The 11,033-nt window shown below is 34.6% G+C and overlaps 1 long non-coding RNA gene across 1 annotated transcript; it reads left to right on the plus strand.

Moving 5' to 3' along the window:
• Positions 1-1,331: 1,331 nt before the first annotated feature.
• On the plus strand, positions 1,332-3,841 carry LOC136065557 (uncharacterized). The gene is made up of 2 exons (XR_010627171.1): positions 1,332-1,522; positions 3,556-3,841. It is a non-coding gene; the product is annotated as an uncharacterized LOC136065557 (long non-coding RNA).
• The last annotated feature ends 7,192 nt before the right edge of the window (positions 3,842-11,033 follow it).

The following is an 11,033-nucleotide window of genomic DNA, read 5'->3' on the forward strand; positions in this document are numbered from 1 at the left end:
GAGTACAACTTAAGTATTGTATGTACAAGTTAGATTATCAGGTAGTGTAAAAGAGTGAGTGACTAATCTAGCAGTATATTTAAGTGAAAAAGCCTAAGAACACTACAAATGAAAGCTTTAACACTTTGATGTCCAAAGAAAGAGAAAGTGTAACATGTGAAGTAAAAAGAGACATGAGAAATACGTGGAAAACTCTTTGAAATGGATAAAAAACCACGAATGAGCAAGGGGAATCATCCTTGCACTCTTTTGTTTTCTATTATGTAAAGAAAAAAGAAGCTTTTGTATAATGGTGATATTCCTTCCCAAAGGATACCTTTCTCTCTACCTCACTTTCCCACCCAAACTTTCTATCTTTTCTCTTAATTTCTTGCTTGGTTCTTGCCCTAATGGTTTAGCAACATGTTCCCTCTTATAGTTCGAGGAATGCTACCAAGTACATAACGAAAGGTGTCAAACAATGATTCCTCCATTTGAATCTTAAAACAACTACTGTACTATGTAATGGCTAAAGGAGAGATAAAGCACGCCAATGTTAGGGTAGTGGGACTAAGGGTGGCTCTGCTACTACGTGAAGAGCAAACCTTGAACAAGGAAATGGACATCAAGGATGTTAGGAGTGATAACAATGGTCCAACACAAGCTCAGTCAATAAGGAGTGTTCTATAGCATTTGACAATGAGGGGTTACTATCTCCCTTTTGTACAAGTATAGGTTGTCCATGTCAAGTGCAAATATCACTTTTTTCCAAGATGGTCACGCCGTTAGTACGGGCTAAAGATCCCTCCTTCAACCAACGTTCCTTTTACTTTGCTCACAGCTGTTCCACGTGTAAGGCCTAGATCTAGCCATACTAGCATTCTCACATGTCTTGACTAGTGTAATGTACAAGTATAAATATTAAAATGATGTATTTGTAGAAATAAAGATATAGCAAATACTTTTAAGATATTTTTTAATTTTTAAAGAGAACAAATTATCATTAACAAATTTAGTGAACAAATATATATATATATATATATAAAATAACTAATAGTAAAAAATATTTGACTTTTTGTTAACCGCGCCTTATTACGCCATTTGACTATATAAATTTATGTCACACACCTACATTTAAAAACCGAATAGTTGTGACTTTTACACTTGGTGTCTAGTCGTGTCTCTCTTGGGCAGTAGTTACAGGATTTAAAATAAAACAAAATAGAAAATAAAAATCGTGGAAAATTACCAAGTAGGCCTTTCTAGGAAAAAAAAAAAAAACAATTAGGCCCAATAATTTTTTTAAAGTCTCATCCACACACAAGTTCACCAAAAACTTAGTCTAACTCTTTCAAACCCACACCGATTCAGTGGGTAACCACTTACTGTTTATATACAATACATTGTTGACTTATTATTTTCTTCTCTTCCTTTTTCCGTTTTTTGTTATTCTCTTTTCCCTTTGTGTGAAGAAACCCATCGAAGGTTGAGGAGAAAGAACAGAGTAGCCTTGCACCACCGATCTGCCAGTAAAATCACTACGGTAAATTGACTTCTTTCATTGTTCCCTTTCATTGTTTACTGTCACGCTACTGTTATTGCTCAATCTCTTCTTCACTGTCCGCTACTATGTTTTTACTTTTTAGTTCCTTCCACTAATGTGATAGAAATTTTGTTTTCCATTGTATGTTTCGATTTAGACAACTTTAGTCAATTTTCCAAATTACACCATGTTTGCTTTGGTGAAATAAAAACAAATGTTAGACATGTTGGTGAGAAATATAAAAGCCATGGAAGAGTTGGGTTTCAGGCTTTACATTGTTCACAATTAAGACATTGAAATTGTGTGCACACCATGTGTTTGACAAAATGTCTTACTTTCTCTTGCATTAATTTATAGCCACTTCATGGTTTGTGCCTGATGAGAATCTGTTAAGCATAGTTTTGTATGTTGTATCAGTTGTACTTTGGGTTATAGGATGGTTGTATGGTAGTAGCTGGATAGTGTAGTACAAGTGCCTAGTGCTGAGTGCCTAAGTGGGGAAATTCTTAGCTAGTCCGGGACTGCAAGGTCAGCTTGCTGACCTTGTAGTCCTGGCCAATAGTGTTAAGACACCTCACTAAAATTTGCTTACATGGACTTTTGTGCCACATCAGCTAAAAATCACCACCCACCTTAACGTCTATTAACTCCGTCAAATTCAAAATTTAGAAGTGAATTGGGCAGGTTAATGAAATTTTCCAGTCTCGAAACTCAAAACTCAGAATTCAAAGCTCTCAAATTTCATTTTTCATTGTGCATCAAACTCCAAGAACCGGCTCTATGTCTCCACTCTCCAGTCCACCTCTTCTCTTTCAGCTCTTAGATCACTAGCTTCAGGCCCAAGCTTGATGAGATCTACGAGGTCAGCAAGCTAAGAATTTCCCCTCTCTCTCACTCTTGTGCAGCAAAAGGGTCTATGCTTGGTTGAGATTCTGTCCCATCTTCTTATTCTCTTTGGATTTGTTCTTATGGTTGTTTGGTCACTTGGGTCATTATTAATCTGTCATTTTTTTTCTTCTTCTTTTTTCAATGATTTTGATGGTAATAAATTCTCATATTCACACGGAATAACAAATAAGTCCAAAGATGGCTTATGGGTATGCTTTGAAATGGTTTAAGGGTGTGTGATAACTGATAAGTACAAATTGGGTCTCGTATTTGATGTTTATATATAATTTGTTGAATTTGTGTAAATTTGTAAATCAAAGTTTAAATTTATGGGGCTTAGTCCATATGAGCTTCCTATTGAAAAATTGCCTTTAAGGTGTCTATGAAAATGCTTGTTTCCATAGTTGATGTCACTGAGCCAAGTAGTACCAATTTAGTTTTTATGTTCCAACTGTTGCTCTCATAGTTTCTTCAAAAGAAGATCAGAAAAACATGGTGTTTTTAGCTCTTATTTATTCAAAACACTGTAATGTATTTTGTCAAATGAACTTGAACTCCGACAGAAGAAAAAAAAAAAAACGGTTCTTGGTTCTTCTTTGAGCAATTTGTCTTCTAAGTTTTCTTATCAGTGGCACCCATTAATTGTTAATAGATCTATCATTTTTACTTCAAGATACGTAACTTCAATTTATCATGAAGATCTAAATTCCCATGCCCTCCTTTTTTCTTTTAGTATTGGCTTAAATTCTCTGCTGGCTTTTTCTAAGGTATTGGCTTGAGAATCCCTTTTATTTTTTTGCACATGTTTACAAATACTTAGGCTTGAAGACATTTGAGTGCTCAAGAATACTTAACCAATTTTAGTTTTTGGCAAATTTACAAGCATAGGCAGTGTGTAGGCCTTGCAACTATTTTCAAGGAATGTGCTTTATATACTTATTGCTCCACCGATTGCTTATCACTTTTTCACCATTCTACTTCTACTATAATTGCAATAAATAATAGATGAATTGTTAAATTATGGTAGAAATTGTTAGTCTATTACACTTGAAACCAAATGAACATATAGAATTTTTGCAAGTAAATAGCGTGTTGTCTTCTAGGATGATACTGTACTAATTGAAATTTCTTTTTCAAAGTTACAGGATGATAGAGCCCCAGCTAAGCTACATTGCCAAAAAAGGATTTGAAGCATTCATGATGGATTGAAATTATGTATCTTGAAGTTACCAAGACTAATTTTTTAGTTTTACTGAAGTTTTAGATTTGATATTAACTTCTTTTTAGTTTGAAACAAGAGACATGTCATGTACATATTTTTGGTATTTTTTAAGCTATGTTTCTTACAGAGATTGTAATAACTCATTGTTGAGCTTGTGAAAACAATTCTTCACTAACCCCTTTTATTATTATTTTTTGTTGTTGAGGTAACTGGAACTCAAGTTTTAGACCATTTGTTGAATAATTTTTTTTTCTTCATGTAAGCTTTGTCTCTTCAAATAATGATGCCTGGAGAAACCAAGCACTACATGCCATATGATGTTCCATGTTTACAGGAGAAACCAAGAAAGAAAAGCAGCAAGGTTGTTCCATGAGTTCCAAATAATAGAAACTTTAACTAACCCTCCTTATCAATCTCTTCTCCACTTTTCTCAATTTAGTCACAGAATATGGTCCCAAAGCAAAAGATGACATAAAAAGATAAATCTTCCTCTTAATGCAAGTCTTGAATGGAAAATTGGAAATCATAGAGGTGTTTACTACCAAGAATCTTGTTTGCTATTTAAAAAAAAAAAAAAAAAAAAAAAAAAATTGTTTACTAATACATCAGAAGCTCTTAGAATCTTGTTTGCTATTAAAAAAAAAAAAAAAAAAAAAAAAAAATTGTTTACTAATACATCAGAAGCTCTTATCACTTGTATAAAAGTTGCATAAGTAACTCTTTGCTCAATTTCTCATGGCAGCACGCACAATTACACTATATACAACCTTTCCTTTATTGACTTTTCCATTTGAATGGGCTTCCTTGACTGATGCAACTATTGTTTCTCCCAATCTTGCACCTTTCTTATTCCCCTTTGAAGCTTGTATGCACATTACCTTTTTTGCCCCTGAGTCGTCCACAGCTTTGAGAATGGCTCTCATCTGAATGAAAGTCCTTTGTTGCTGTAAAATTGCAAAGAACAAACTGAGGCAAAATCCAGAGGAGATAAAACCAGTGGACCTTTAACAAATGGTCACTGACCTTTAACAAATGTTTAACGAATGTCCCATGAATCAAATTTAGCTTTGTCTAAATCACTAAATCTATTCAACCCAATCTTGAATGAGGCAAACCAATGAGTAAGACTCAACTATTGTATTGGTGGTGAGTAGCATAAAGAATGCAAGCACAAAGACTAGAAACTAATTTGCTGAAGATTTACTTAACCTAGTTTTGAGCCGTAGTATTCGCATTCTTAATCTTACTACAAATTTTAACATCAAGACTAGTCAACACCCATTTCCAAGCTCAAGCTCCTTTACACACCAAATTCAGACAAAGTTCATTAAAACCTCACATTTATCTAAATAAATCTATTAGCCTAATGTGATGTACTAATGTCATTGCCACTGAAACAAATACTTTAGCAAAAAGCTCTTTGTATTTCTTTCCAAACATTAAATCAATTACTACTACCAAGGAAAAGAAGGGCTTAACAACCTGTGAAGAAGCATTTCAATCAATTGCACTCATATCATATCATATCATATCAATAAAACCCATATGAACTGCATGACTAAAATCAACATTAAAACAAACCAAAGCATCAAAAGGCACAATATAAACAACTTATAGGCCAAAAATTGAAGCTTTAAGTAAGCAACAGATGTAGAATCACACACCCTTAGACCATTTCAAAACATACCCATAAGCCATCTTTGTACTTATCTGTTAGTCCATGTGAATATGAGAATATATTACCATCAAAAGCATTCAATTAAATGATTGATCATTGAAAAAGAAGATAAAAGAAAAAAGAAAAAAAATGACAGATTAATGACCCAAGTGACCAAACAACCGTAAGAACAAATCCAAAGAGAATAAAAAGATGGGACACAGATCGAATCTCAACCAAGCATAGAGCCTTTTGCTGCACAAGAGTGAGAGAGAGGGGAAATTCTTAGCTTGTTGACCTCATAGATCTCATCAAGCTTGGGCCTGAAGCGAGCGATCTTAGAGCTGAAGGAGGAGAGGTGGAGTGGAGAGTGGAGATAGAGAGCAAGGTATTGGAGTTTGATGCACAATGAAAAATGAAATTTGAAAGCTCTGAGAGTTTTGAGTTTTAAGTTTTGAGACTGAAAAATTTTACTTACCTGCCAAATTCACTTCTAAATTTTGAATTTGCTCTTCAGGTTTGAGATTTGGTTTTGACGGGGTTAACAGATGTTAAGGTGGGTGGTGTTTTTTAGCTGATGTGGCACAAAAGTCTATGTAAGCAAATTTTAGTGAGGTGTCTTAACTCTATTGGCTAGGACTACAAGGTCAGCAAGTTGACCTTGTAGTCCCGGACTAGCTAAGAATTTCTCACCTAAGGGTACATATGAGGCTTGCAAATCAGTGTGTAGGTATACGGCTTGGTTAGTGTCAGTGGTTAGTGACTGTGCAAGGGCAGTTAGAGTTAGTTACAGACTAGTGGGTTGGTGACAGCTGTAAGGTGTAACTGTGTGGTGTGGTTTAAGAGACCAAGGGTTGTACACGGGTTAATCAAGCAAAGTGTAATTCTGAAATACAATTTCTTCCTTCTTCTCTCTCCGTTCTTTTCTTTCCTTTCTCTGTTCTTTTCTTTTTCTTTCTTGGTTCCTTTTCCCAATTCTTGGAGGCCTAGCTGACCTCGAATCTAGCTATACAATCAACCCATAGATTTCAATCCTAATAGAATCAACAAGCATTAAAGGATTCATTGCATGTTCCAGTTGGGCCTGTTACTAGAGCAAGATCCAAGAAGATCAAATAAGCACTTAGTGGACTGATTCAAGAGATTTTGGCTGAGTCTAACACAGGACATTCCAAGCTTAGCCTAAAGGAAGAAGAAGGCGTAATAAATTTAATCCAAGCTATTGAGGGTTGATATGGCTTAATTGAGCATGACTTATGGTGTGAATTAAAGGCTGATTGACTTTTCAACTCCATACCAATTAATAGATATTTTTCATATTCTATAGATGCTAATTTCAGACCAAATCCACCTTAATTTTAGGCTTCTATTATTTAGAACGTTTTTTTAGCTATTTTCCTATTTTGGAGCTACTAATTTCAGATCAAATCAACCTTAATTTAGGCTTATATTATTTAGTACATTTTTTTTATATATATTTTCTTATTTTCAGTCATGTCTTATCAATAGCATGCACTCATTGTAATTGAGGATTATTAAATAAAAATATGAAAGAAAAAAAAAAGTGAGGTTTTGCTTCTTTTGGTTCTTCAACAACTGTGAACTTATCAGAGATTCTTCCTTGTGGCGTTCAAATTTTATACATTTGGTTCGTGATTCAGTTATAATCATTGGGTTGAGGTCTGTTACTTATACCTTTGATTCACGTTTCACTTATAAACATTGGGTCGGGGTTTCTATCAAAATTTGAATTTTAGCTTTCTTGGGCAAGTATTCTAATATTATTTGTTGGGTCTCAAAGTGTGTCGATTGAGGTTCGCATCAGTGCCTCTTGGTTTTAGTTACTATTGGTCATTGCACTTTTTTCTAATGTACATTTAGGCGTTGTATGTCATCAACATAAGCGGCAATTTAGTACAAATTTACTTGAAAGGTCTCTTGTTTGTCAGCCATGTGGCACACCACCTGAGGCATTTTAAAATATTCTACTCATCAATTTGTCTCTTTATATATGCCTTTTAAAGGAAGCAAGTTCAACAATTGTTAGTGTTGTCTGTAAATATAGGTTTTATTTCAAGTTTTTTTTAATATATATATATATATATATATATTTGTAGGACATTGAGAAATATAAGATTTTAATCAAGCAAGATTTAAATAAAAAAGTTTTTTTTTTTAATTTTATTTGTAGTTACATGCAAAACTATAGATGTTGAACAATTATTGAATTCTAATGTGAGGGGATGTTTTTTTTTTTTAATTTTATTTGTAGTTACATGCAAAACTATAGATGTTGAACAATTATTGAATTCTAATGTGAGGGGATGTATTCTACTGCATTTGAGCCAGTGATTTAGTATTATTCTGTTTTAGTTCAATGCAGCGAAACAGATGCATTGAGAATTGAAAAGAGTTTTAGTTTCAATTGTTTCAAACATTCAAATTTAGGTAGCTACTTAGTAGATCTTTGTTTCTAAGGTATTTAATTTATAAAGAGATGTTACCTATCTCTTTATTATTTTCACTCAACCTGTTAATTGGGGGTAGAATATAGTGAAATGGTTGTTTACCTAATTGTTCTAGAAATAGAGCGCCTTCATAATTTGTACAGTTCTTTATTTAATATGGCAAGCTTAGTCTCATTGATCATAGGATATATAATCACATAAAAAGTCTTATATCATTCTTTGTACATTACAATACACCTTTTCCCTTTTAGGGACTCTGGCAATAGAGAATTGCCACTAAACAATGAATATTTTGAATAAAAAGAATCTATATATATATATATATATATGTCAGATGGTATTTATTTCCACACTCATAAGATACCATGCTACTTTCCACGCCTGTGGAAGGCTCCAATTTCGAGACCTCCATCTATGTGAAGATTAATCATTGTCCTATAATTGACAGTTCTGTTTTCGTTAGCCATTTTGAACTCGAAACAGCCTAACAAGACAGCCAAGAAGATCTTCATTTGCCTATAGACAAACTCCTTTCCTAGACAAATTCGTGGCCCTGCCTGTAAACTAGTAGAAATTTAATTTTGGTTTCTCCAACAAGAAGACAACAGACTTTAACTTTCTACACTAGAGGTGACTTTGCATTAAAGGAAAATTGTATATATGTAATTTTGCAGTAAATTTGTACAGCTACATGTTTACGTTACTTCAAAGACAATTCAATGTTAGCCACAAAAATTAAACATGTCAATGATGAAGATGAGCCTAGAGCATGAAAAAGTAGAAATGCAATATGTCCTAACTAGGGGTGGCAATTTTTATCCATATCCATGAAAAAGTAGAAGGCTGTGAACTTGAAAGGGCTCTCGGGCTGGAATATTCCTTCTTCATTGAGCCATTTCTTTGGTCTGAATTCCTTAGTGTCATCACCCCAGGGATAGATAAGTAGGTCATTCACAACTAGATGAGTTATAATTCCAACCAAGTGCCTAAATGGACCCCATAGTGGATTGGTAGCAAACCTTTAACATAATCAAAGCCTATTATAGGTGATGACATCGATTATGAGTTGGTGGGATGAACTTTGGAAATTTTGGACCTGAATGATGCCTTCCATCTTCCCTCTCATCACCAACGAAGGTTTAGGGACAAAAGAAACCAAGTGCTATGTGTGCAAACAAATATTGAAATAGTTTTTATTGAGGTTAAGACAGAACACATAGGAATTAAACTCACCATCCCTAGCGGAGTTGCCACTGTGGACACAAGGGGGTCTTTGGAGTCGCTACCTAGTTTTTGCAATGGTCTAAGAATTATATATATACCGCCCTTTTTGAGGAAGGACCTTTAATTTCACTACCAGAGTATGAGTTTGGAGTTTAGGTACGTTTTTGGGAAGTGTTAGGCACCCAAGATCGCCCAATCCTAAGCTTGGCCTCCCATCATTGTGTTTTACATCTTAACCTTATTAAAAACATGTTCAACACTTTGTATCCTAACTCACACACACACTAGCATGCATCTAACATACAATCATGGCATCATTATTCCAAAACAACATATCATATCTATCCATAAAGCAATAAAGAGCCAAACCCAAACACAAATACGAAACCATAGCATTCATCTAACATGTAAACACACTATCGTACATCTCAAGGCAAGGCAACAACCCAAACATGGCAGCAACGCAATAAACATCAATGTGGCGGCAAGCAAGCCATATCACGAATAAAAAACGGGGCATCAACTCCTTACACATATATCAAGAGAGGATTAAACAAACAACATGCATGTACATGTGAATGCATGACTTATCTTACTTACCTTGCAGCATCTCAGCTCCTATGGCATTGTGCATGGACATGTGAATGAATGATTATGGTATTTAAACAAGACATAAATATAAAACCTTAATCTAAACATGTTAACGATGAGCAAGCATACAAGACAGAGACTTAGGTACGTATCAACATATTAAAAGGGTTTAAACATAGGCAAAACATGTGAAGTAAGCAAACCAAACATAAGATATTTGAATTAGGGTTTTTGGGCAATTGCCTTTGTACACAGCCAGAGACCTGTGTATGCAAGATTTAACCTGCGTACACATGCTCATGGTATGCATGCATGGATTTGTTTACGAACCCTACCCCATGAACATGAAACTGAAAACAGAGCATAAAAGAAAACCCTAATTCTAACAATTTAACATGCTCATAACATAAAAAGAACTATGCAACTAACCTAAGCAAACATGTACAAACATAAACTAAGCAAAAACAAGATTAAAACACATAAAAGAAAAGCAAAAAATGAAAGGAAAGGGTTGTAGCTTGATACCTCAAAAAGGAGTTCCCAAGCTTTGATTTTGACTGTTCCCCTCAATTAAATCTATCACAAGTCATTAAACAAGCGATTAGTAATCTTAAACTCAAAGGATTGAGGCCAAAAAAGGTCTCAATCAAATAAAGAGGGTGTTTTGTGAAAAACTCCCTTTTGATTCACTATTTTCTAGTGAATCTTAGGTTTTTCTCGTGAGATTTCTATGTGTTTTGAAAATGTACCATGTAAAGTTTTATATAGTGGAAAAAATAGGGTTTGGAATGGCTCCTAGATGATATGAGATTCATTCCAAATCTCAACTATTATTGCAGAAAACTTGCCTTTTTCATTTTTCTGAAATCCTAGCTGTGTACACATGCTTTGGCCCACGTACGCAAGCCGCTGCCCACCTACGTGGGTTGAGGGCCACTTTGGTCTTTTACTTCTAAAAATAATTTTCGCTCATTAAAAAAGTTATATTTTTCATTTTAACACTCCTTAAGTCAATTTGATATTTGATTGGGCTCTAAATTGGCCTTGGGCTCTAGAGTTTGAGCATCATTGGGGAACAAGAGCTGGAGTTGTAAGGGGTGCAAAATGCGGGGTTTACAGGTGTCTCTTGAAAAGGGGTTGTATAGCCTCCCAATGTGGTGCATCGATCATATGGGACTCCAAACTGTAGAGATGTAATTGTTTGTAGAATCTCCTCTGTGCCAATTTCTGCACTTGACTCCAAAGTAACGTACAACTCAAAAGCTGTTACTTATGACGATTTTTGCATCCTATTAAACATGATCTTCACATGTTTGTCTTCTTTTATCGCCATATATCTGTAATTAATGCGTTGATTGAAGACTTCATGTGGAGAACGGAAAGTAATATGTATGTCATGCAAAGCAAGGTTCACATGCAGCTCTTCCATAATTTTTATCTTCAAATCATTCAAGGTCTTCA

Source organism: Quercus suber, unplaced genomic scaffold (assembly GCF_002906115.3).
Source record: "Quercus suber isolate HL8 unplaced genomic scaffold, Cork oak 2.0 scaffold_27, whole genome shotgun sequence".
Taxonomy (NCBI): Eukaryota; Viridiplantae; Streptophyta; class Magnoliopsida; order Fagales; family Fagaceae; genus Quercus; species Quercus suber.